The sequence below is a fragment of the Odontomachus brunneus genome, unplaced genomic scaffold (assembly GCF_010583005.1).
Source record: "Odontomachus brunneus isolate Ranch 3 - 2012 unplaced genomic scaffold, Obru_v1 Obru_scaffold_023, whole genome shotgun sequence".
Classification (NCBI taxonomy): domain Eukaryota; kingdom Metazoa; phylum Arthropoda; class Insecta; order Hymenoptera; family Formicidae; genus Odontomachus; species Odontomachus brunneus.
In genome coordinates this window covers 588,242-613,771 of record NW_022639473.1, presented here as the reverse complement: position 1 = coordinate 613,771, position 25,530 = coordinate 588,242, and the positions used below count along the sequence as shown (strand labels likewise).

Here is a 25,530-nt window from a genome sequence, read left to right as displayed (position 1 = left end):
TCTTTGATCCGCCGAGATGGAATGTCTGCTCGTCGCGAAGAGAGAGAGAGAGAGAGAGAGAGAGAGAGAGAGAGAGAGAGAGGGAGAAAGGGGGGAGGAGGAAGGGGGATAGAGACGGGCGGATTTATGTTAAACTCCTGGAGATTTCGCTGGCGTCTTATTACGGCGAGTGGCGCGTAACGGGAAATCTATCTACTCTCTCGCGCGTGCACGACGGCGGAGAAGAGAGAGGCTGTAGGCAGCCGCTGCGAGAGACGCTTCCCATGTACGCTCATAGGTAGATAGGGTATACAGGTAGGTACACAACAGACGCGAAGAATACGCGAAATCGATACTCCCGGCGAGAATCCGTTCTCCAGACGCCAGTATAACGCTATTACAACGCGGAGATGCGCGTCGGGAAGCCAAAGCGGAGACGAGAGACCGCCGAGCACAGTTGCGAAATATAACGACCCAGACAGACAGGTGTGCGTAAATTTGGCGGCAACTTCACCGGTCGAACTCGCAGAACTTGTGCTCCTTATGAGTGTGGCTCATATGGCTACTCATAGAGAACACAGGGAGAATGACGAAATAGAGAATATAAAGATAGAATAAAATATAATAGACTGAGGAGAAAAAGTGGCTAATACAACTAAAATTGCAGTAATTTTCAGTCACAGCCGTATGTTTTGGTTACTCTAACACGAAAATGGTAGGAATACGAAATTGTCACTAACACATTATTTTATTTAAAGAAACAAAGGCTAACTATAACCTGTAGTAATGATTTCTCTATATGTGATTGTAGTCACAGACATTTTTTCTCAGTGCAGAATAAACAGGATGGAAAATGCGAAGGAAAAAGAAAAACGAGAGGAATAGTTTAACCAGAAAGATTTACTTGAAACAATATGTCGCGTCAGATGTGATGCAAAAATCTGAAGGTAACTTTTGGTGAATTTCTTGCTCAGAATAAAAAAAAAAGATTGTATTCTGTGTCATGTTCTGTGTGTGCATATCTTTGCGTTTTCTTCTTTAATTATTGATATTACTTATCGTAATACGTCATCCACGTGGCCACACAGAGACACGCGCGCACAATCTCTCATTACTCTGCAACGTTCGCCGGATATAATTAAGGTTTCGCCCGCGGAGACTCGATCGTGATGTAGGAAAACTACGTTCTCACCCATTTTTTGTTTCTTTCTTTTTTTTCCCTTTCTTATCGATCTCAGTTGCCTTCGCCCAGCATTTCCCATGGATCAGCGCGTCCCCGAAGGCGCTTCCTATGGTCGCCACGTTCCGCGGGATATTATTGGTCTGCGAAGCGGAGAGCACAAGGCTGCCCACCGGCGCGCTTTCTGTCCGATCGGATAAGCTTAGGAGGGGCCAATTGGAAAAGTCGGTCAAGTACTCTCTTCTCTCTCTCTCTTTCTCTCTCTCTCTCTCTCTCTCTCTCTCTCTCGCTCGCTCTCTGGCGCTATCTGTATTTGCGGTCGCAAGGGAGGATCGTCATCGGGTGTCCAATAGGGTGATTCCCACGGGGAACCGCCGGTCAGCTGTGAGCTTATTATTTCTGATAATAACAGGTCAACCGATATATCGAGGCGTACGGCGAACGCGCGCTCGTATGAGAGAGAGAGGGAGGGAGGGAGGGAGAGAGAGAGAGAGAGAGAGGGGGGGAGGGAGACAGAGAGATTCCCGACGTGAATTCGCTCGTAGACACATAATCCAGAGTGGTCCGCGGCTTGATTGGACCCCGACATCGGCAGCTTGCTCTGACATATATATACGCGCCGATATATTTCTATTTGAATCCGCGGACGATCGCGAGCCGTCCCTGGAGGCAGCGCGACGGCGACGAAAGAAATTCTCTCGCAAAGTATGCCGTCCGTGAAATCAATTTTCATCACGACCCCATTGTCCATATCTATTTACCTGAGGATCGATTGGGATCCGCGACAAGGGACGAAACGCCGACGGCCGCGAACGTAACGTGGGGGACGACGGTGGGGATCGTATGTCAACGTTCACAAGGTAAATTAACAACAACGTTTAATGAGACGTGTGCTGATGTGTAACAAGACTGTCGTAATCGATCGAGCCTTCCGTGCAGGAGTAACTTCGTATTTGCGATAAATTCAGCCTGCCTCCCCTTCCGTCGACGCCAGAAACACGGACGACATCCTAGCCACGCAATGTCCGCGAAGCGGGAAAACTGAAAGGATTTCTCTCGTCCGCGATTCCCTCCCTCACCTCGCTCGCTCCTTTCGTTCCCTTCGCAAAGAACTTCCGTAATTCGCTTACGCATTCGCAATGGACTTACCCTTGCCTCCGTTTTGCAACACTTTCCCGGTTTATCCGACCAGACAGAAATCTCAGAAAGAGCCCTTCTTACGTAAAGAGCGAGCGAAGGGGGAGAAAAGTGCGGGTGACCGGAGTCGGCGCGGGAAGGAAGGGAGGAGGTCATTAATTGGCTTCTGCGATCCTCTCTCGGACCTTCCTCGCCCGTGTTACGATACAAACTCGACACGCTATCGTGCCAACGCGTATCTTCTTCCTCACCTCATCATCAACTCTACCTCCGCTTCATCGCGCTGCTTTTGCATTTGCGTTTTATTTTCGTATCTCCCGTTTGAGTCGAGTCATTTGACCCGTCGCTGAGCCAAGCTAATCCCCCAGATTGTCAATGTTAATCAGTTTGACTTACACTTCGAGTAATAATTTAATAGAAAATAATTGTAGTCAGTACTATTTCCCTTCTATAAAAGGAATGATTAAAAACATTAATGTGCCACTGTAGTTGATCCGCTACCGCCAATGCAGAGTCATTTTGACTCCCTCATTTAGCCGTAGTTATGCAAGAATGATCTAACCCACATATATTGAGAGACATAATTATTCGATAAAAAATTAACAAACGGATATTTTTGTTTCCAATCAGAAAACATCCGATGAAAAACATCGGTTCATAATTTTTTGATCGGTTTATTTGATGAAATGTTATTATATACACTGAGAGAAAAATTATGTTAAAATCAACAAATATTTCTTTGATGGGTGCGCCATTAACATATTTATATAAATCTACATTCTTTTTATTTAAATCAAATATTGTTTATTTAATTTAAATAAACAATATTTGGTTTAAATAAAAAGAATATAGATTTAAGTAAATATGTTAATGGCACCCATTAAAGAAATTTGTTGATTTTAATATAATTTTTCTTTCTCTCTCTCTCTCTCTCTCTCTCTCTCTCTGTGTGTGTGTGTGTGTATGATTGGAAATATTTAATTAAATTTAATTGGATATTTTGATCGGATATAAAAATTTACCGGTATTTTGAAAATATCCGTTTCTTATTAATTTTTTATCGGATAATTTCTCTCTAGAGGATGTTTTGAGAAAAATAAAGATGAAAATTTGATATCAATGATATTTAAATTTAAAAAATTTAAATAGTACTGAGATTGTTCTCAATTGTTCAAGAAATCAGGCATGTAGAATTTTATAGACCAATATCTTGAAATCTATTCAAATACCGATATTTTGATCCATAAAAACGCTGCAACACTGTGCAGCGTGACGTTGAAATAATAATCTCGCCCAGTAATGGAAAGGAGATGAGTGTGGCATTATCGCTAGTACAGTTGCTCAAAGAGTACTGCGATCCTGATGACACCGGCGTGCCGACGTATCTCGCTTCTTGCGGCGTATAAAATATTTCAGATTGGCCGGTAAATAATGAGCGCGATTTATCTGTGGCGCATTTGTCATGTCGCGAAATCCAGTCACGGATATTGGAAAAACATTCGGCACGTCGGGACGCCGCCAATAAGATCGATAAAACTTGAGGACGCGGTAACGACGTGAGAAATCTCGGGAAAAAAAGCGTTGGCGCGGCGACGACGACGACGACGCGGGCGACATTTTCGTGTTCAACCCGCGCGAAAAGAGCTTCTCCCCGCCAAGTTTTTGGTATTTTTTCATTTTCTGAAAGGCACTTATGCGTTCTCCTCTGCTTCGCCTCGGGCAGGAGCAGCAGAGGAGCACTGAGGAAGCGCGTTCGCTCGCTCACGCGACATCGCCCCGGTACTAATGCACGGTAATCGCACGGCAGCTGACGAAGCCTCCGCAGGCCTGACCCCAACGCCGTCATGAATGATTCAGTGAGCGGACGTAGTACGGAGGGTCATTATCGTTATAAAGGGGAATGAATTTTACACGAAACACCATAGACGCTGCGCAATAACGCGCGACATTCATCGTGCCAGAATGGACGTCGCGCCGCATGACAACGAGAACGCATGTGAAGAGAGAGGGAGAGAGAAAGAGGGGGTAGGGAGAAAAAGTCGGCCTAATAAATAATCAAAGCGAGTCGTTTAGATATCATCAAACTGCGAGCGCGTCACATGCAATGCAATGGGGACACGAAGGGACAAATTTCACTTCCATATCAGTCAACTTAATTAAATAGCGAGGCGGTCGGTACGGCGGAAATAATGTTCACCGTCAGAGTTTCCTCTCTTTTCTTCAACAAGGAAAGATACAGAAGATTCTGACAGTTAACTATCAAGTAAAAATAATGATTTAGATCCTAACGGGAGAATCAACTGTTCGCGACGGTGTAACGTACTCGGGGAAAATATTATAGTAAAAACTGCGTTCATATTGTATTTTTCATTTTTTTTTGCACTGTTTTTTGTAAAGCTGCATTGCATTGGCATTGTGATACAAATTACAAATTAATACTGTAGAGATAGTAAAATTTGACGATTTACTTGGATACAGAAAACATTCCAGTATTTGCAATCATTTTGTAATAAAATGTCAAATGCGCAGAACATTTTTGAACAAATATACAGCAATTTCGGTCACGATTTCTGTATCATTATTCTGTATCCGAGATCATGGGAAAAAATGTCTGTTCTACAATATATTCTCTCCGCGACGTGTCAAACCCGGATTTTTGACACACAAGTGGAGCAGGCAGTCACGTCGAACCGACACTTTTATCCTGCGATGAATATTCTGCTATTCATTATTATTGCAACATTAATCAACCTCCTAATATTAAGGAGAATAATATATAAATTATACCCCCTTAATAACACCAAATTCCCATTATTTCCCGACAGTATTTTTCGCGACACTTGCTGCAGATTCTTCTCTAATCTTTTTCGAACAAATTCGCACGAGCAGTGAGAGAAGAAAACAATGCTGGGACAGGCGCGCTTGTCGGCTCCATCGTCCTGGTGCCGCTGGCGCGCATTACGAGTCCGATCTCCGCTCCACGGCTGGCGGAGGATAATAATTTTCCCTCGCATAATTAACGATTCACGCTTGACGCTAAGCAACTCCCCTTTCTCGTATTCAGCCAAGGTAAGACGGGGCTGATTCAGGTGGAAAACAACGCGGCGCGGATCGACCTGCAAGTCGCCGTCGATCTCTACTACTTGGGGCGCTTTAAAAGCATGCCTCGTTCTGCCTTTATGAAATTCACGCTATAAGTCTCGTTTTCTTTCTCTCTCTCTCGCTCGCAGGTGAGTTGATTGGATTGGCCATATAGCGGCGCAACCCCGTTTTTGAACGTGAAAGGCGACCGAGATTCGCAGCGGCCGCTGGCGGGTATGAGGGTACGCCGCGGTTATATACATATATATATACAGGGTGTTCGGAAAGTACCGGGACGCCCGACTATCAGGAAAAATATAAGTTTTACAAAAAAATGTTTCAGACAAAAGTTGTGGCGTTTAAAAAGATGTATTTACTGATCACATCAGTTTGACCTTGGGTTGCGTAGCGAAGGTCAGGTCAAGGTCACATTAATTTTTTTAAATGGAACACCCCATTTTTCATTGCATATTCTTATAGCACATCTCGAGAGCTTTTCAAAACACTATAATAAAATATTTTTTCGTTAAGAACTTTTCGAGTGTTATTACTCGAAAAGTTCTTAACGAAAAAATATTTTATTATAGTGTTTTGAAAAGCTCTCGAGATGTGCTATAAGAATATGCAATGAAAAATGGGGTGTTCCATTTAAAAAAATTAATGTGACCTTGACCTGACCTTCGCTACGCAACCCAAGGTCAAACTGATGTGATCAGTAAATACATCTTTTTAAACGCCACAACTTTTGTCTGAAACATTTTTTTGTAAAACTTATATTTTTCCTGATAGTCGGGCGTCCCGGTACTTTCCGAACACCCTGTATATACATGTGTGTGTGTGTGTGTGTGTGTGTGTGTGTGTGTGTGTGTGTGTGGACGAGCTTAGATTTCGATTTGGACGGAGCTTTACGCGAGCGTCGAATGGCACCAATTTTCACAGGCCTCGTGAAACTCCCGATATACAGGACGGATGAAACTTTATGAAATTCATGAGGGACGGTAGCTGCACTTACCGGCCGAAGTGGCGCGGCCGCGAATATTTCTCCCGGAAATCGTCGCCGCAGGGAGCGCGGAGGAACTTCTCGTGGATTTTTATATAAACTTCGGATCTTTGATTCAGCTCATAAAATTTTCAAGGCGCGAATGAGCGACGGTATCGGAAATTGAATATGTATCCGTGTGTGTCTGCGTGCGTGGGGATACCTGTGCGCCCTCGAGTGTATCCTCGAATACGGACACGTTTGTTGACTCGCCAATCGTGACAAAGTGACTCGTTCATTTCGCGTTTAAATGTTCGGCAACATAAACGAGATAATCACTCACCGAATGTCGTGACTTCTGTCCGCCAAGTCCAACCTATTACTGCATCTTCGACGTTGGTCGACGAACCAGTCCTGCAAATACACAAGAACAGAAATCTTTCAGTACTTTCAGTACCCAAGTAACATATGGAAATAATTGTAAGGGAAAAAATTTGTAGCGTAAAAATTATATTAAAATAATATTCTTTTTACGATATTTCTTTTCTGTAAAACTAGACTATATTGAAATTGTGATAATTACTAAAATATATCGAGATTTATTTTTCTGTAAGTCAGTTATATATTTTTGTTAATTGACCTGTTAGCTGGGTCAATATTTTTAGCATTTTTCTATATCTACAGTTTGTTATTTCACAAAATTATATTTCATTAGGTGTTTTGTTCCTCCTGCGGAATATTAATTGAAAAATATATATAAAGTACTATAGAAATAATAAATTCGACGACCTATCTGATATTTTATAAAAAAATTTTCAATTAATATAATTTTGTAGCAAAAAGTCAGTGTGCATGACATTTTTAAACAAATATATAGTCATTTTAGACATAATTCTGCAAGGTCCAATACGAGGGGGTGGGTATTATGTATCTAAGATTACAAAAGTTTTACTGCAATATTTTCTCCATGTTTAGAGAGATTATAATCGGGATATTTATAAAATATTTTTCCCAACATTGCTTATTTCACTATAACTCTAATTGGAGTTCTTATTTCAAACATGAGTTCTCTATCTGGAATCCAGACAGAAATAATATGGAAAATTCCGTTTTTTGTAAATAAAGTTTATATAGTCACAAATAATCAAATAAAGAATTTTACTTTTATATCAACCGTGAAGTTCAATAAAAAAACGAATAAAATAAAAAACGAAAAATTTTTAAAAGATTCTAGAGTATTTACAGTTTGTATATATTCATACTTTTGAGAAGTTTACATATTCTCAAAGCATGTTACGTGTTCGATTCTAATGTAAAATAGACACTAGAGAAGAGCTTGGAGAAACAGGGAAAGCAAGTGAGATCCATTTAGATTTCCCACTTGGTTCCCGCGTGTTTGAAACACTTCCCCTTCTAACCTGATTCCAATCAGAGTTTGTAACTTCTTTGGAAAATCAGATTGGATCCCAATTAGATTCTGAATATTCTATGTAAGATGCTAAAGGTAAAAGCGTAACATGATCGAGGACTCCATGTTCGAATTAGAAAACCCATAAAGCGTCTTCGTGACAATGCCGATTTCGCCGAATAAATGTTATCCGTTCTTCGTTAACGCGAATACTTTCGCGCGACGATTGACGATTCAGACGAGGGACCAAAGCCCGAACGTTCTCGCGGCTTCTCGGGAACTTCGGTGTGACGAAGTGCTCGTGAACAAGCAGGAATGACCGGCAGCAAGAAGTTTTATCCGCGCTCGGGACCAACAGTGGAGTGGGTTTGCGGTTGGCAAGAGATGCGGGGTGGTGGTCCTTTCGAGAGCGATCGCGGAGGCCATCGCGGACGGGAAAAGGGGGAGGTGTGCATTGATTCCGGACGAAAGACGGCCGTCGATGGTGGTGACGGCGGCGACAGCAGTGGCAGAAACGAAGGCGGAGACGGTGGTGCGTATACTCCATATGTATTTCAACATTTCAAGGTGGTTGGGCAGTCGATACCCTTCTTTATCATTTTTACGGCCGGGCGGGGGAAACGTCCGCATATTTATTCGCCGCTGGCGGCAATAAAACACAGACGGCCACACGAGCGCATATCCGGCTGTCGTGTCGGCGCCTCGTCCCGCATGGCGCATAATATCTCGCTCAGGGATCCGCCGTGGCAAAAAGTCACTGGCGAGGGGGAGGGCAGGACTGGTTGTGTATGCTACAACGCGCGTCTGATTCGCGTAAAAAATGAGGATGAACGGGCCAGATCGCGCCTCGCCTTGACTCGCCTCACGCCTCGCAAACTTGATGAAACGTTGGAAGACTATTCCCGGCAGATTCATCGGCCAACTTTAGCCGCCTTCTTCGCGCGAGCTCGCCTGCTCGCGCGCGAGCGCTTCTTCGGTTCCCATCGAAGTTGTCTAACTTCGTAGTGGATGTGTTTGATAATGGCATACTTCGTGGAGTAGCGAAGTTGGGAGCTCCCTGCTCGCCAGGAAGCGACCCGACTCGACTCGACTCGACTGGGCGCATATACTTCGCTATGAGCTGGGAAAAATGGTGGATACATTTCCCCTTGTCGAGCGCGTTCGCACTTCACTGCGAGCAAGCCGTCGGACAGGCGTACGTAAGAGCGTTCGTTGTGCAGCGAGTTATATTGGCAGGGCAGAGGAACGCGCCCCGGAGAAACCGCCACGTCGCTCTTCGTGCAGCTTGCGCGACGGACGTCGTTGTCTTGCAAACTTCGACCGTCGATGCCAAAGTCCCAGCGTGTTTCCCCGCCGCGTGATCGCCACGCCGATCGAGTCGTCCGCGGATAAACACGACGCGTCGCGGACAGGAAACGTGAAACTACGTCTATCAGGATGTTAACCCACGAGAGACCGATGCCTGTTGTAAAAAAACCGGTGTGAAGTTCGCGCCTGACTTTAAGGAATTCAAAAATCGTTAACACCATAGGTTTGTAGGTCTCTGGAACCTTTTGTGTTTCACTTCTATACGAAGGGTTAAAAAGTTATTGCGGGGGGGTGAAAAGATCACCAGCGCCCTTTAAGATATTTGAAAACGCCCAATGCCATTCGAGTAACCTATTTTTATTTTTATACTATTTATATATAGTATATACTATTTTTACATACTATATATTAAATAAATATTTTTTACTTCTTGAATAATTCTTTTTTTAGTCGCAGTGTTACGAAACTGACGCAAATTCTCAGCCGGGGTTCCGCGGGAGGAATCGATATCGAGGAGCGATACACTGAGAGAAAAAAAATAGTTGGAATAACTATAATCTCACTATATTTTATAGTTCGTTTTGGCCTCAAACATATATTTATAGTTCATCCAAAAATAAAGATATAGCAGAATGAACACACATTTATAGTCACCATTTTATTACTCTATGTGTATAGTAAGGCACGCTTTGAGAATATAGTTCTATGTACTCATATTTTCCAAATATTCTAATTGTATTGACTATATAAAATAGTTAATTTCTCTTACCATTTAATATTTGCTATCTTACTATGTTTTTTATTTCAAATAATTATAATTCTTGGTAAAAGTTTTACATGAGTCAGTTATACTATGCTTATATTGTAAATATTACAAACATTATGGTGACATTTACTATAAAAAAGATATTCCTAACTATAATCTTTTTACTATGCCATTATAGTTCCAAATATCATACATTTTTCTCTCAGTGTACTTTGACAACAAAACGATGGCCGATCGCACGATATCGCATACCACTTGTCTACATTGTTTCGCTGGACCTTGACATTGCGCGCGCGTGGTCGACTGGATTGATAGGCTCTTTCATTTCCAGCGACATTCTCCACACGTCACGATATATCGACGTTAATGGCGTCGCTTCGTTACTTATTCAAGCCTGCGACGGTTTGACGGCTGCGAGGGACTAAGGGTGCACGAAGAGGCGCGGTTCTATTTTAGGATGATTTTGCGTCTCAGGAACAACGGCAAGTGCGTATTCTGGGAGCGATATCGGATCGATAAATGTCAGAGGCCGCCTCCATAATAAAGAACTTGTTGAAATCAAAAGACCACGAATGAAAAGCGAAGGGAACGCCGTTCCCCAGCGCGAAGTCCGAACAGAGAAAAGAGAGACGGAGACCGAGATAGACCTTTCATGATTATCACGCGAGACAAGATCGACAACGAAAACAATTCTTTTGATTACTTTTATGAAGAAAACATACTGCTTTGAATGAATTATCAAGTCTACATCATATAATAATGTAAATTTTTTGTTACATTGATATAACAACAAATTCACGCTAAAAATTACACTTTTTCTAGAGAATATGAGATCTTTTCTAGAGATTATGTTGTGTAACTCGTGTTGACACGTAAACGACTATTTCGCATTTGTTGATTTCCGTTTCTATGGAATTCAGTTGAGTTTGTTATTTCTCTTTCATACGAAGATATGTATTTGTCGATGCAATATAATCGATGGATCGATATTACGCGATTAACTATCGCTTTCATACAGTTGTGGACAATATGGTTAACTGGTTTCAACTTTATATGTTTCAGGAGTGAGAGCATTAAAAAGCTATAAACTGCCCGTGAAACCTAAAATGAGCGAAAATGAAAAAATATGACTTAAATATTTTTTGTATTTCTATATTTGTGCTAAATTAAAAAGAAACCGGAGGGTAACTTGTCGGTAGGTTTACTTGTTAGACGCGATAATTATTTATTATGAGATATTAATAACAGAAAATTGATCAATCGATGCGCGCGATGTGGCGGGACGAGTTCTGCAGGGCAGTCCGCAGAGAGAAGATGTCATGGACTTGTTTCCTGGTGTCCTAGCAACGACAGCGACAGGCGTGCGGGAAGATGACGCATAGCGCAGAATTACGTTGTTCGCTGCTCTCAAATTCGTGAATCCAATTGATGTGTGCGCTTAATCACGGCTGAATCTAAAAGCACACACGCCAATCGGGTTCACGAGTCTCGCAACAGTTGCAAAGCAGCTCTCTGCATGTAGCCAATGTTACTTTCATTAGCCTTCATTCGATTTCCGCCGTTGCCAGGAAACAATCGACAAGCCCATGTGTCTCCCGATTGCCTGCGTTTCCTTCCTCTCATTGATATCACAGTAATCATAGCAGAGCGGTTCGCAACACGGTGAGTGACTTTTCCGTTCAGTTCAATGAGTTTTTGCTTGCGCGCATGAGCGCTTGCGGACACCTAAACCCGAGCACCCTTTCTTCTGCGTATAACTCGTCTTGTCGGCGGCGACTCGTTCTTCGCGTTAACTTAAATCTCGAGCGAGCGTCGCCATACGCCGCCTCCATTCCTCCTCCGCGCCCGCTGGGACCTCTGGAGTAATCGCGCGCGGTAGGCGGAAGCGCGGATCCAGAGACATAGAGACAGACAGGCGAGGGAAGAGCACTGTGGTACTCCAGCGAGCTATCGCGTAGCCGCGCGCGCTACAGTAATCCCAGCCGTGTTTTCTGGGTCGGTTGCATCCGGGATTGCGGTACCCAGGGCGCATTGTTCCCACGAAATATGGTCGCGGAAGGAACGAAAATTATGCCCCTCCGTCCCTCCCACCTTCCATCCCTCCGAAATGCTTTATTTCCTCCGGCTCGACCAACGCTTCCTTTCGCGCATTTCCGTCGCACTCCTTCCCCCTTGCCCTCCCCTCTCATTCTCTCTCTCTCTTTCCTTCTGTTCTCATCTTTTCCTTTCCTCCCTTTCGTTTTTTTCCCGGGCAACCCTTTTACTTCCTCCCCACTCACCGGCTGGCAGTTGGACGCAGCGGAGGATCGTAAAGATCGTTCGCCATCGCCGGAGGAGAGGGCCGTAAAAGAGCGGCGCGATGCAAAAATGGTAAGATGAAACGCGGGGGACAGGCACGTGCGTGAATGTTGACTTTCACCGCGCGGAAGACGAGATCACACAAGTCATAGCAGCGGCAACGGCAACAGTAACGGCAAAGAGAGAGAGAGAAAGAGAGCGGAAGTTTGAGTAACATAGACCAGACGCACGAGACGCGACAGCAGCAGCAGCAGCAGCAGCAGAAGAAGAAGGCAGGAGATGGAGGGTGGAAGTCGCGTGCCACGACTCCGAAGAGAAGATACCCTCCCCTATCTCATTCCGATCTCGAGGCACGCGTGTCCCTCTTGCCCTCTCGCTAAGTGGATATCCTTCCTCGCTTCTTCCTCTCCCTCACGTCTACTCGCCGTTGCCGACGAGTCCCCGGCCGAACTCTCCTACCTACCCTTTCCACTGTTGCCTCTCATCACCCGTCGCTCGATTTATTTTCTCGACATCGTGGCCGAAGTTTCCCTCCAACACGAGCGACTCGACCTGACTCAGGTCGGCCCCGTCATCGGCGCGGATACGACGGGAGAATTTGCGAAGGAGAGTCGCGAATTAATTTCGAGGGAATAAAGAAAAAAGGAGAAATATACCAGCGACGAAAAACTCGCTGAGGGGAGAGCGAATCGCGAACCGATAATTTTTCGAATCGACGCAGAGGTGATTTCGTTTGCAAGTATAATTCCGCGCTAAACGCCCCGTCATGACGTTAACGCGCGATAATTAAAATCGCGCGATTCTCCCGTGACCCGCGGGACTGGGAACGAGCCGCGAGGCCGAAGACGACGACGCGGCATCTGACGAATGATGATGCAAATGACCGCGATCGCGCATCGCGAATTCTCGACGAGACGTTCTTCCTCGCGGACAGTGGATCGCGAAAAAATAAAGCCGGCGTTTATGTACCTCGCGTCGTTAACGCGTGTTATGCGTGTATACATTAACCGGTGGAATAGCTGTAACACGCGGTGTAATTAAGTTACTGCGCCGGGAGAAAAGAATGGTTAATACCATTGAAATTATACTCCCTTCCGGCGTCAGGTGTGTTGTTTTTGTTCCCACGGAAACGGTAGCAATGCACACATAAGATTATTACCATTAACACTGTGGTAGCACTACTGCGAAAATGACTTTCTTTACTATAAAATTATTGCACTACGCAATTAAAGTCACAAATGCTATTTTTCTTCTCAGTGGAGTATTTTGTAGTCGCGCGTTTCCGAGTTGCATTTACGTGCACTGAGAGGGCAAAATGGTTGACCTAATTAAAATTAGAGTTATTTTTTATCCCAACCATATTTTATGTAGCAAAATGGTGGCAGTAATATGTGTGTATATATATGATTCTTATCACTAACATTACAGTAGAATTTAATGAGAAAATTGTCTCTTCTGACTATAATTTATAGTAATGATTTCTCCGTGTGATTATAGTTGCAAAAATGCACCAAATATTTTCTTCTCAGCGTAAGATTACCACAGACAAATTACTGATTGTATATATTTTCATTGTTTTGAATAATCGATAAATAATAAATTAATAATGCGTTTATTCAATGAAGAACAAGTTGCAAGACTTTTTTCAACGAATTTCGCAACATATTCATATCTAATATGTGAGAATTGATCTCTTTTTTCGTAATTCTCGAAAAATAAATTGTTAGAATTATACAAATTAGAAAAATTAGTTTTCTGTTAGAAAGAAATCCTGTCAAATGATAGATACGTTCCGAAGTTTATTGAGGTAGAAGTTTAACAACATTTTCTCCATTTACTGTACACTCAAGTATCAATAAAGCCTTAACACCTAATGAGCCAAAGCTCATTAGCTTCTGCGATTGTTCCCATCGTATCTGAATGTAATATGATGTAATATAATGTCAAAATAATAGATTATATAATAAACTGTCAGAATGATAAATTATCAAAATAACAGACAGCTGAATAATCGATAGTCATAATGCGCACGCACATCTAACAAGCACAGGATATTCGATCTAGCACAATATTAAGGCTTTATATAATTTAAGAGAGCCCTGTGTTTACAATATCACATATACCATTACAAACAGTCCCTATACCTCAACTGCATTACCAGGTTAAGGTTTTTGTGTCGATTGCGATGTGAAATGCGTACTGTAAAATTTACTTTTAGTCTCTCTCGCGTCACGCGACGATCGATCGCGCGTCGATCAACGCGAAAAGCGGCTCACGCGCGACGAGCAATGCATACGAGATATATCTGTACACATTTTACAGAAGCGACCGCCCCCGCCCTACCGCGCGGATGCGCCCAAGCTTCCGTTAATTATCATTAACAGATCAGCGCGGAATCGGCCGTCTGTGCAATCGCAATCGGCGGCGGCATATATCCATAATCCGCGCGCGTATGCAAGCCGAAAAGTGATTGTCGATATCAGCGTGAGAATTCCCAGCTTACGTGCATAATTAAGCACAAATATCGTCGCATAATTGATCGTGTACGTTACATTATGCAACATTATGCGGAGCACGATAACGGTGTAATTCAATGTATCCTGATTACAGTCCCTCTAACCCAGTTTCGGGTTCTGATTGCGGGCCTGATTATATTTCGCGCTGTCCACAAGCGCGCGCGCTCGCTCGCTCACTCGCTTGCCTCGCCGCTTTTTGACAATTGAACTGGACTAGTTATGAGCGTAATCGATGCACGCGCTTCGATAATAAAACACGCCGCGCTGGCTCGACAAAGGAGCAAATGTCACAGAAGATACGTATCCGTTTCGCGCGCCGGCCACGCTCGCAAGCGTCGACGCGCGTCACCACTCGACATGTTTGTTTATTCGCTCCAGAAATATCGTTTTATCGTTTAACGACATACACGCACGCACACACGCGCGCGCATCCACAAATACACAAACACGTGTTCCCGATTTCGAACTGGAAATCACGACCGCGGGCATATGCTTCCGCATTTTCATCGAAAAGGACGATGACATTGTTGTTATTTCGCTGAGAAACACAATGTTTTTCGTATATTTGTGTAACTATAAACATAAAGAGAAATAATTACCACAAATTATGGCTCGAAAAATATTTGTATTTTTATTAAATTCTAATTTTATTAAAATGTTAGTGATAATAACCTTACTATTACCACTTTACCCCAAAAATGGTTGGACCCAAAAATAATTTTTTGATTAGATCATATTTAATAAAAATTATAATTATTTGTATTTATATACTATTAATTTACAGATAATTTCTATTTTTTTTTATATTATTTACATATACTTTTGTATTTGTATATTATATTAATTCATAAATAATTATTTATTAAATATAGTTATAAAGTCAAAAATAATTATAATTTTAGTTGGATCAACCGTTTTCTTTTTCCTCAGTGTAATGATACAAGGATAATTAAAGTTAAGTTAGGTGCGAAGCGCAACGTAGAGCGGAGCGAGAAGTCGATCTGTGAAAAGTTAGCGGGGGGATTGCACGTGTCAGTCAGCGGCCACGGCTACGTTATTACCGTCACGACGCACAGAGAGCCGACAGAGCCCGTTACATAATAATTCGATAGCGATGGCAGACGCTGCGAACGTGGTATTCTTGCCGTCAAGCAAAATAATTAACGTCAGACCGCTTAACAGCCCGAACACGTCTGAGCACAATGCGAACTGACGCTGACGTTACGCCAAACTCGACCGAGCGGCGAGCCTCGCGTCTTCGCCGGGGAATCTCCGTTAAGGCCGTTCTACAATTGCGTAAGCAAAGTCGTAAAAGGTTGTAAATAATTACGACAACCAGTCAGAATAAAGCAATTAGTTAATAAAACACTATGCTTGGCTTTTACATTTATGACTACGCTTACGCGATTGCAGAATGGCCTTTGGCCAGTAATCGCTATCGGGCAACCGTGAAGCAGCCGTTGCGTCGCCCTCTTTCTCTCGCTCGTCTCATCCGTCTCTCATCAATCGCCAGACGCTATCGCTAATCGCGGAAAGCTTTTACTTCAGCTCTTCAGAGCCGTTCGCGGGGGAAGCCAGCAGGAAGTCGGCGCTTCGATGTAACGAAGTGCCAGTGCCGCGAGATTCGAGAAAATTATTTAAAAATGACAATACAATCGTGTGGATGCACTTGATCTACAAGAGATACAGATGATTTTGCAGGAATATTTATTTATTTAAAACGGACATTCAACTGTGTTAGATGTGTACGTGTGACGATAGTTATTTTATATTATTCATATATATATATACCTATTTTTCATGTTTTGTTATTGTTTCATTGCATCCATCTATAATTGTATTGTTATTTCCAAGAGCCAGAGAAATTTAATTTCCCCTTTTCATTTAAAAATCGTCAAAGAGGTCGATACCTTCATTAAAATGCATCAGAAAGTGCAGAATTTCTGTATTGAGAGAAAAAAATATGTAAAAAATAATAAATATTTATTCGATACTAATAACGTATTTGTATAAATCTAAATTCTTTTATTTAAATCTAAATATAAATTCTATTTTACTTAAAGAATTGGCAATCGTTTTAATGAAAAGCTAAGATTTTTTTAAGATTTCAAGAAAATGTTTTTTTTAATTCTTAAAAAATAGTTTATATTATATTAATAAATGGATAAACATATATTATCATATGCATAGCATATTCACCAAATAAACATTTACTATTTTTTAGATATTTTGCTCTCAGTGTAGAACTGGAAAATTCTGTAATTGAAAGACGAATCTCTTCTTTCTTTTCAAGATTGAAGTGTCATGGAAAAGGGAAATTGGCGTCTCGTGAATTCAAGGCGTCGTTGTTTAACTAATTTGACGGAACTATTGCCGCAACCTATCAAGAACTGTAGCAAGTGCGAATAAAACTCGTGATGCCGAAATGCGAAGTGCGGAGTCGTTCATCCGAGAGAAAGAGAAAGAGAGAGAGAGAGAGAGAGAGAGAGAGAGAGAGAGAGAGAGAAGGAGAGAATCTCGCAGAGAGTCACGAGCGCCCACGCCAATCCGCGAGACTCGCGACAGACAAACGCGCGATTCTGCCCGACATCCCCGTCTGCAAATAAACGCAAACGCACGCGGAATACCGTATCTCTCACGGCAGCAAGACGTCTTCGGCGACGCGAGACTCCTCAGCAGCGCGAAGGTTTCCTCTTCCTCGCGGCTGCAAAGTCGTCGGCGGGCTCTCTCTCCCTCTCCCTCGCCGACGACGAAATAAGATACTTCGTGAAAGTAATTTCACCGAGAAAAGTAAGTTTTCGCCGAGTAATAGCTTCTGTGCCGTTCCCACTGACAACGGCGGCGGCACTCCGCGCGGCGCGAGCACGCGAGGAGAATGGTGGCGGGAGGGAGAGAGATCGGGGAGAGAAGGTCCCATCTCGAAGGCAGAACGGTCGGTGGTATTGCCGGAAGAGATTCCGCACTTCGGGCTGCGCCGAGGGTTGAGGTTAAAGATCGGAGTATAACTTTAATCGAGGGGACCCCGACTCACCCCCTCAAAGTCCGCGGCGCGCTCGACTACCCTCCACGACTATTTTCTATTGTCCCTCTTCGGAGTGGATACGTTTGCGGGCTGTGTTAATGCCGACGATATCGCGTCCGGCTACTTTATCCGCTCGAGAGACTGTTCTCCAGCTCTCCTTGAAAAGTAGACACGCGATCGTGAACCTCTCTCGCAGCGGATATTCAAGGATCATACGGTGATATGAATGCGATGATCGCGCGTACAGTAAACGCGCGTCAGTTAGTCACTTAGCCAGTCAATTAACCCGGATTTCACGATCTACGCGCGATTCTCTTCTGGTCTTCCCTCTAAATTTCTTCATAGAATGAAATTCCACTCGAAGAGTAGAGTAGTGACGAGCGAGTCGAGTGACTTTTTCACTCATAGAGAGTGAATTTTCCGCGCTGAATCGTCCAGTGAATATTTTAGTTCGGAATTGGAGATTGAATTCAACGTACTTCACCGATTCGCGGGAACAAATTCGGTCTAATCGATTGAAACGTTCGCTCGAGCGAATTAAGAATTTACTCTGAGTACGAGTGAGTATATCCACCATTTCAAATGACGATGTTTTGACAATTTATTAAAACAATTTACTAAACAATTTACTAAAACAATTTACTATAAAATTGATATATTTATTCTCATATTAAATATAAATTTTTCTCAAATGAAAAAAAATATATTTTCCTGAAACACACCACCATTTCCGTGAAAGTAAATGTTAATTGTACGATTTAAACAAAACAAAAATATATTTGCGGTCGCATTGAAGAACATCTTTTTTGAGAAAAATTTCACTGGAAATTTACATCTATATTTCGCATGAAAAAAAATTACTATAGATATTCAGTAAAATGTTCCTCAAAAAGGACATTTTGAAATGCAATCTCAGTAAATGCGTCCACCAAATAAATATTATTCAGATTTTTTTTCAGGGTATAAAAAATGACAATATTCTCTCCGTGTAAAAAATATTGGTATTTTCAATAATTCAATCGTCAGTTAAGTTTTCTTACGATTAATGGAAATCAAAGGCGGCCAACATATTAATAAGAACAATTGTTCCCTCTCTTCCTTTTTCCATCTGCCTGTCCTTTTCCGGGTATGCAGAGAGTTGAGGGCTAATTTCACATGCGATCTCTCGTATAAAGATAGATCGCGTTCGTCTCACAACAATATGACAGCGACGTGTGTCTGCATTAGATCTACACGAACGCATCGAAGTACGGGTGCACGACACATCGCCCACTGGCCTGTGCAGTCCGTTTTACCCTAGCTGAGGGGTGACAGAAGGAGGAGAAGGAGTGAAGGAGGAGGAGGAGGAGGAACAGGACGACGATACTTTGACGTTCCCGATCGTATCCCGCGCATAATGAGACAGTGTAGATCTTGGACGACAGGTATCGCCGCGTCCTATGAAGCCGACTATGAGTGACCATTGATTACTGATTACTGTTTGAATACGGCGAACCATTAATTACCGCCTGAGCGTGCCCGATAATGCCCGATTGTGCGCTAAATCTGACAGGCTGCCGGGACAGAACGTTCATCCGCGGCCAAGCAGGCGTAATCTCGAGCAAGCGCATCGCCATCGTCCGGTCCCCGGGCCGGAGCGATGTTCATTCGAAACATTATCGACCCCGGGCCGTCATTCATTCCGGGGGGACGGGCACAGAGAGACGGTAATTGAATTCGCCCTGGCTTCGGCGTCGAAAATTCGGCCAAGTTCTAGCCGCGATTTCGCCGCGTTTAAACGAACGCTTCGGACAAATTTCACCTTCGCGAGCGCGAGAGAGACAAGCATTATCTATTAGGCGATGTGTGGGACTAAATCTCCTCCAGCGTCACAAAGAAAATATACAAAACAGCCATATTTTTGATAGCTAAGTTCATAGAAATGTACAATATTTATGAAATATTATGGGAAAAAAATAAGAATATAATCTTAATATAACGTGGGATGAATTAGATTACTTAATCTAAGATCTAGAGTATGTGATATGACAAGTTGAGCTTAGTTGAGATGACATAAGGGGAGAGAGGAGAGCGAGATCATCCGACCGTTCGCGATGAAAATGTGCAAACGTGAATCTCGTGTGGTAGCGAAAAAACAGAGCGAGGGGAGGGAGAAAGAAGAGAGAAAAAAGGTACAAGTTTACACATTTCCGCTTTAAACGCGGACGCGAGAGAAAATGTCAGCGCGCGCGCGCGCGCGCAGGGGCGCACTAAATTACGGTCGAAGGGACATACTTTTTACCGCTTTTCTAAGCATTGTGCCGGACCGGGTTAGCGTACAATGTGCGGCGCGAAACGAGCCTGCGACGTGACACACAACACGCAACACGGCGCAGTACGGCGCGATGTGTGCAAACCGCTGCTGACTCACATTCCACCCCCGTTTGCCTTCGCGGGCGCGCTTCATCCCTCTTTCGACGCTGCGAGTCGCGGCACGCGCTCGCGAAAAGAATGGCGCGCCGACGACGTCGGCCACCCGGACGGTATTTAGCGCACTTTCCGTAATTGCTTCTCTATCATCTGCACGACGTGTGTATATCACTGGTGGACTCGACGCAGCGCGTTTACACGTCGTCTCTCTCGCTCCACTCAACCGCTCGCTATGAACCGTTAAGGTGAGCAACACGCGCAACTAGCGCATTGTTGCGCCGGTATTTTGGCGCGAGCGCGCGTTTGAAGTTGATATATACGGGTTTTGTCTCCGCGAAGCAACGAGAGACAGGGCTTTAATGGGACGGGAGAGATCGAGAGAGACAGACAGAGAGAGAGAGAGAGAGAGAGAGAGAGAGAGAGAGAGAGAGTGAGAGAGTGAGGAGTTGAATGCTCGGCGCGCGCTATTTGCCGACACCGCACAGTGAATGTAACACGAAGCCGGGAATTAGCGTGCTCGCTACACTCCTCAAGCCCTCTGATTACGTATTCCAATCAGAGCGGCTGATGAGAATCCTCACTTTTAGCGGGAAACGTAACGTAGACGATATTAGAAACGCGCGCCCGCGGATTTGGCCGGATCTAATTTATTACGTTGATTATATCACGCGCGCGCGCGCGCGCTGCGATAACCCGCGGAAATTCGTTTCCCGCCGAAGGGAACTAATAACGCGCGTCGCTATTCGAACGACGGCGTTTGCACGCCGCGGACGTTATTAAATCTGGCCCAAGTTGATTTCCGCGGTGAATGAGACGGTGAAGATGCGCGAGTTTGCCCGTGGACGCCACTTTGCGTGTATAATCGTTCGCAATCGCGACATGTGCGACATTCGCTCTCGAAATAGGTTGGGAAAAGACGAAGCCGATATTTCAAAAGTTGAGGATTGAAGATGTGTATCCATCAAAGGGTTCAACACGACGAAAGGTAACGATACTTCCTCCTCTCTCTCTTGGCTTTTATTTTATTTCTGTTACTTATGTTCTCATTATTGATCTTCTGATCAATTGAAAAAAGATAGAAACGTGGTAAGTACTCACAGGAGAATTTGTTCAAGATCCGCTCGGATAAAACATATAGATCGTGATAAAAATGTCCAACTTTGCCCCGGAATAAGTTACCGCGCTACGCGATACCAATTGGAAATCTGATTCTTACTCTAAATGTGAGTTTCCTGCCCGAAATCGAAATAAAAATACTATGGAAACTCGCGTTTTTTTTTCTTTTTAGTGGGTAAAATTCACAAAATGTATTTTTATGAGATCGAGCAGACAATCCCATTTTTATACTGACTATGGAATTTTATAGAATACGAATAACAATTATGAATGTTGCTCACGATATATAATTATTTTTTTATAAAGTTCTAGCTATTCATGAGTAGATTAAAAATATAAGTATCAAAGTGACGTGTCTCACCATTTGGAAGAAAATGACCCAAAAAAATATTCTGTCAAAATAAATGTTATTGTTAGAATTCTAAAACAAAACAAAAAAACCTATAGGAAATGTTGCAAGAGATGGGATAAAAGTTTTTGTCAATAGAATAATATGAATTATAAATGATAATATTAATTTCGAGTGACTCTTACAAAGCTTCAATTAACTTAATCGTCGACCAATTCCGTTGTGACCAGCAAATAGCTATTGGCCAATCCTGCTAGTTTTTTCAATAATTCCTTTCAATAATTCCTTTTAGGCCATTTTCTCCCAAATAGTGAGATGCATCATTTTGGTATTTTAATTTATTCACCAATAGCTACAACTTAATAAAAAATATTTAAGATTTCGAATGGCGCAAAATGAGGTTACGAGTTTATGAGAGTTTGGCCGCTCTCTTTGAGAGTCAGAATAAATGTTTTGAGAGAGAGAGCACGTCTCGATTTAACTGCACTCCCGGTATCACGCACTTTTTCACCCCCTTCGTTTATGTCCCACGTAATTGGCGCATCCGGGATTTCGGGAAGCACACGGTGACTCAGGCCGTAAATGATTCACGCTGGTCGTCCGCGTCTTAGCACGACGGAAATACGTTAAGGTACGTCAAGATTGTACAAAGAACTTCCGGTTTACGCAAAGCTTACGGTACGATTCGCCTTTTATCATCGCCCTTGCTCCATAACACACTCGCGGAACAAAACGCCCGACGGAACAAAGCCGCGTTCGTTCCTCTACTTGGCGACCTCGCGCTCATAATTAATCGCGTGCCACGGAGATCGCGAAATAAAGGGACTCCTTCGCCAACGAGGATCTCAAACGTTTAACTTCGATCGGACCCGACGATGCACGCCCACGCGAGCTCGTTTCAGCGCAAAATCGGCGCAGGTCCTTTCTCCTTCTTTTTAGCAACGTCGTATGTTTGAGAAGTCGATTCACGGAGATCCGCTGCTCTAGCCCCGACGGAGTGCCCCGGGTTAAAGGCATGCGCGCTAAGCAGGACGCGTGGCGCGTGCAAAGCCGGGATTTTCTTTCCCCGCCGGGGGAAAAATTTTCATTCCGTGTATCCTCGTGATCGAAAGATTACTTCGCGGTGAGGCGGCGGTGGCAACGTGTGCCCGTCTATGTGTACGCGCGCACGCGCGCAATACCCCCGACAGGAACATAAAAAGCTACAAAGAAGGGCTTCCGAAATCCTGTGCTTCTCCGAGGGCCGGGGCATAACTCCGGGCTCTCGGGTTACAGTCCCGCATACCGTGGCCGTACGTTACGACGCAATAAACCTCCATCCCGGGAATCATGCCAGACATCTTCGAGATTAACCTCCTACCTCGGTGCCCAGCCCATTTCCCCGACAGTTTCCTTCACCCTTTATGTCCCCGCCATCGACCACGACGTTGTCCGATCCGCGTCCCGGATTATCTCCTGCTCATTTGGCGGCTGGCACACGCCGCCGACTTTCCTGTCGCCACTCACTTCTTACGCTTCATCTGCTGACCAGCCAGCCAGCCACAGTTCGGCTGGGTCTACAGGGTGTTTGATACAAGATTGTCAAGAGGCTCGCAGAAGTCATCATTTTGAGAAATTGAGCTGAATCTCAATTAGACCCCAAGATATCTTCTACGTGGCTAGCAGTGAAACTTGAGCAGAAAGCACATTGACCAGCCACAGTCGGTGGTTTCTTCTTACTGTCCGAGAATAATCGATTGTGACTAGTCAATTGTCTCACTGCTTACACCTTCTCTGCGTGCCATACGCTTCCCTCAACGACACGCTTGCGATACGTCGACAGTTTAAAATTATTTATATTGAAGTACTATTAATGTTAAGAGTTTCCCATAGAAAATTGCTCCATTTAAGCAAATATACTTGCCTATAAAAATTTACTAAGGCTAAAGATTTTTCTCTAATTAAATTATCTGTATTCTGTAAGGCAGAAGCCAATCAGAATTCACGCTGGTAGAAAAGCAGGAACTATCAACTACCACCTAACCAGCACAAGTTCTATTTGGCTTGTGACTTTCTGTTTTCTGCTCCTCCACTAAGGTATGAATTCGTCCTAAAGAACAGTCGCGCCTTAACTACCTCGCTTCAAATTTTACGTAAGTTGTTCGAAGAATGGTAGAGAAATTTTTCCTTCAGTTCACGATCTAATCCATCTGCACACGTGCTTTTGACAATCTCGTGTCAGACACCCTGTATACCTGGCGGATACCGCCGGGCCGATCGCGTTAGGATTTATCGCGTGGTCGACGTAGACCTCGCACGTGTAAATGGTTCAGCTAACTCGGGTCCCGGAGGAACGGAACGAGATGGTCGGGCGATGCGATGACGACCACGGCGACGATGGCGTGTCGTAAAATTTGCCCGAGTTGTCGTCGTCGTCGCGTCAAGCCACGCACTTGCGCGTGTGAGCTGATCATATACAAGTCCTTTCACGGCGTTACACGCCAACTGCCAGATCGTCAACGGCTCTTTATGAGCGAAACTTAGTTCCAATTATCGAAGAACGTTTTCTTCTTTTTTTTATTTTCCGGCACGCGAGCGAACTCGTTACCGCGACAACAATTTCATCTGCCACTCGTCCAGCCTCCTTCTTTCTTACTTTCGCGCAGGTGCTAAAAAGCACACGCAAGCTTGACGACAGGACTCGCGGCACGTACTGTATTTCAGTATTGCTTTTATCCACGCTAAATTGCAGCATTGGGAAATAAGGTAAAAGCGCTGCCGGTCCCGCGGGCGACGGCGACTTCGCTCAAAAAGAAGCGGCCGCGCGGCGCCGGTAATCAATCTTCCTAACACTCGGTGACTCGCCAAGAAGCGCGTGAAAGCCCACACGCGTGCAGAAGATAATGCCGACCGCGCGAACGGACGCGGACTGATTGCTAAATTAGTCCAGGACTCAGCCAGGACTGAGTCGTGCGTAACTTCGCAAAAACTCTGCGAAGAGAGACCGACTAAAATTGAATGATAACAAAAGAAGATAACAAAACGTTTACAAAAGAAAACTTTCTTTTGTGGACCTAATTATGTGATTTTTATAGTACAAAAAGAAAATTCTATAGCAAAAGTTGCTTCTGAAACTGGATCAATTCTGCAATAATTTATCATCCCTTCACATTTTACGCGTGCTATTTATATTTTGGAAACTGAAATGTGTTATCAACAAAGAGTGCGGCCAAAAGTAGCCCGGATTCATGAGTTTGGAAAAGTTTGGAAGCCATTTTAGGTCTAAAATAAAATTAAGAATTTATATATGAATAAAAACTAAAATTCTCTCTGCGTGTATTTTCTGCTCTGAATTAAAAAATACAAAAAAAATTTTTCTATCACCCAGGGTTTCTCAGTGAAGTGATTTTTAAGTTTCCAGGAAGTTGATTTTCTTTATGTACTTTATGACTTAGCTAATTTAAAATGCAGAAGCTAGTGATTTTCTGCTATATTTGACTTCTGACATATTTCTTAAAAATGAAAAAAAATTTATAATTTTTTACAACACTTTATACCCCTGATTGAAGAAAAATCTTCAATTTTAATGAATTTTATAGACAAATATAATTGCTTAAATGGAAGAACTTTTTGTGGGAGAAACTTAATAGTGATAATACAGAATATTTAAAAAAAATTTTTTAATTAAAACGGATTGCAAATGTTCCATGTACGATATTTAAGTTTCAGAAGACGGTCACGAAGAAAACTACGGCTGCCAGAAAAATTCTGAATTCGTTCTCGGATTGTATACATAAAAATACGTAGGAAGCATATTAGAACGAGGAGTGAGAACACTCGCTCAAACGAATGACTCATTGAATCGTTAAATTAGTCGCGACGTCGGCCAGCAACCGAGTCGCGCAACGTCGCGAATACCTCAAAGACCGGATAAAATTGAATGATAATTTACTGGAGAGCAAGACACAGAAGGAGAAAAGGTGTGCCAGAGAGAGAGAGAGAG

At 43.4% G+C, this 25,530-nt stretch overlaps 1 protein-coding gene across 5 annotated transcripts in view; it reads right to left on the bottom strand.

The window, feature by feature from the left end:
• The window catches only part of LOC116842225 (discoidin domain-containing receptor 2), a 380,754-nt gene that overhangs the window by 282,164 nt on the left and 73,060 nt on the right, over positions 1-25,530 (bottom strand). For all 5 annotated transcript variants that reach the window (XR_004377695.1, XM_032811123.1, XM_032811124.1 and 2 more), the window contains one exon: positions 6,700-6,770. The gene's annotated coding sequence lies outside the window, so the exon portion shown is untranslated. The remainder of the gene's footprint in view (positions 1-6,699; positions 6,771-25,530) is intronic.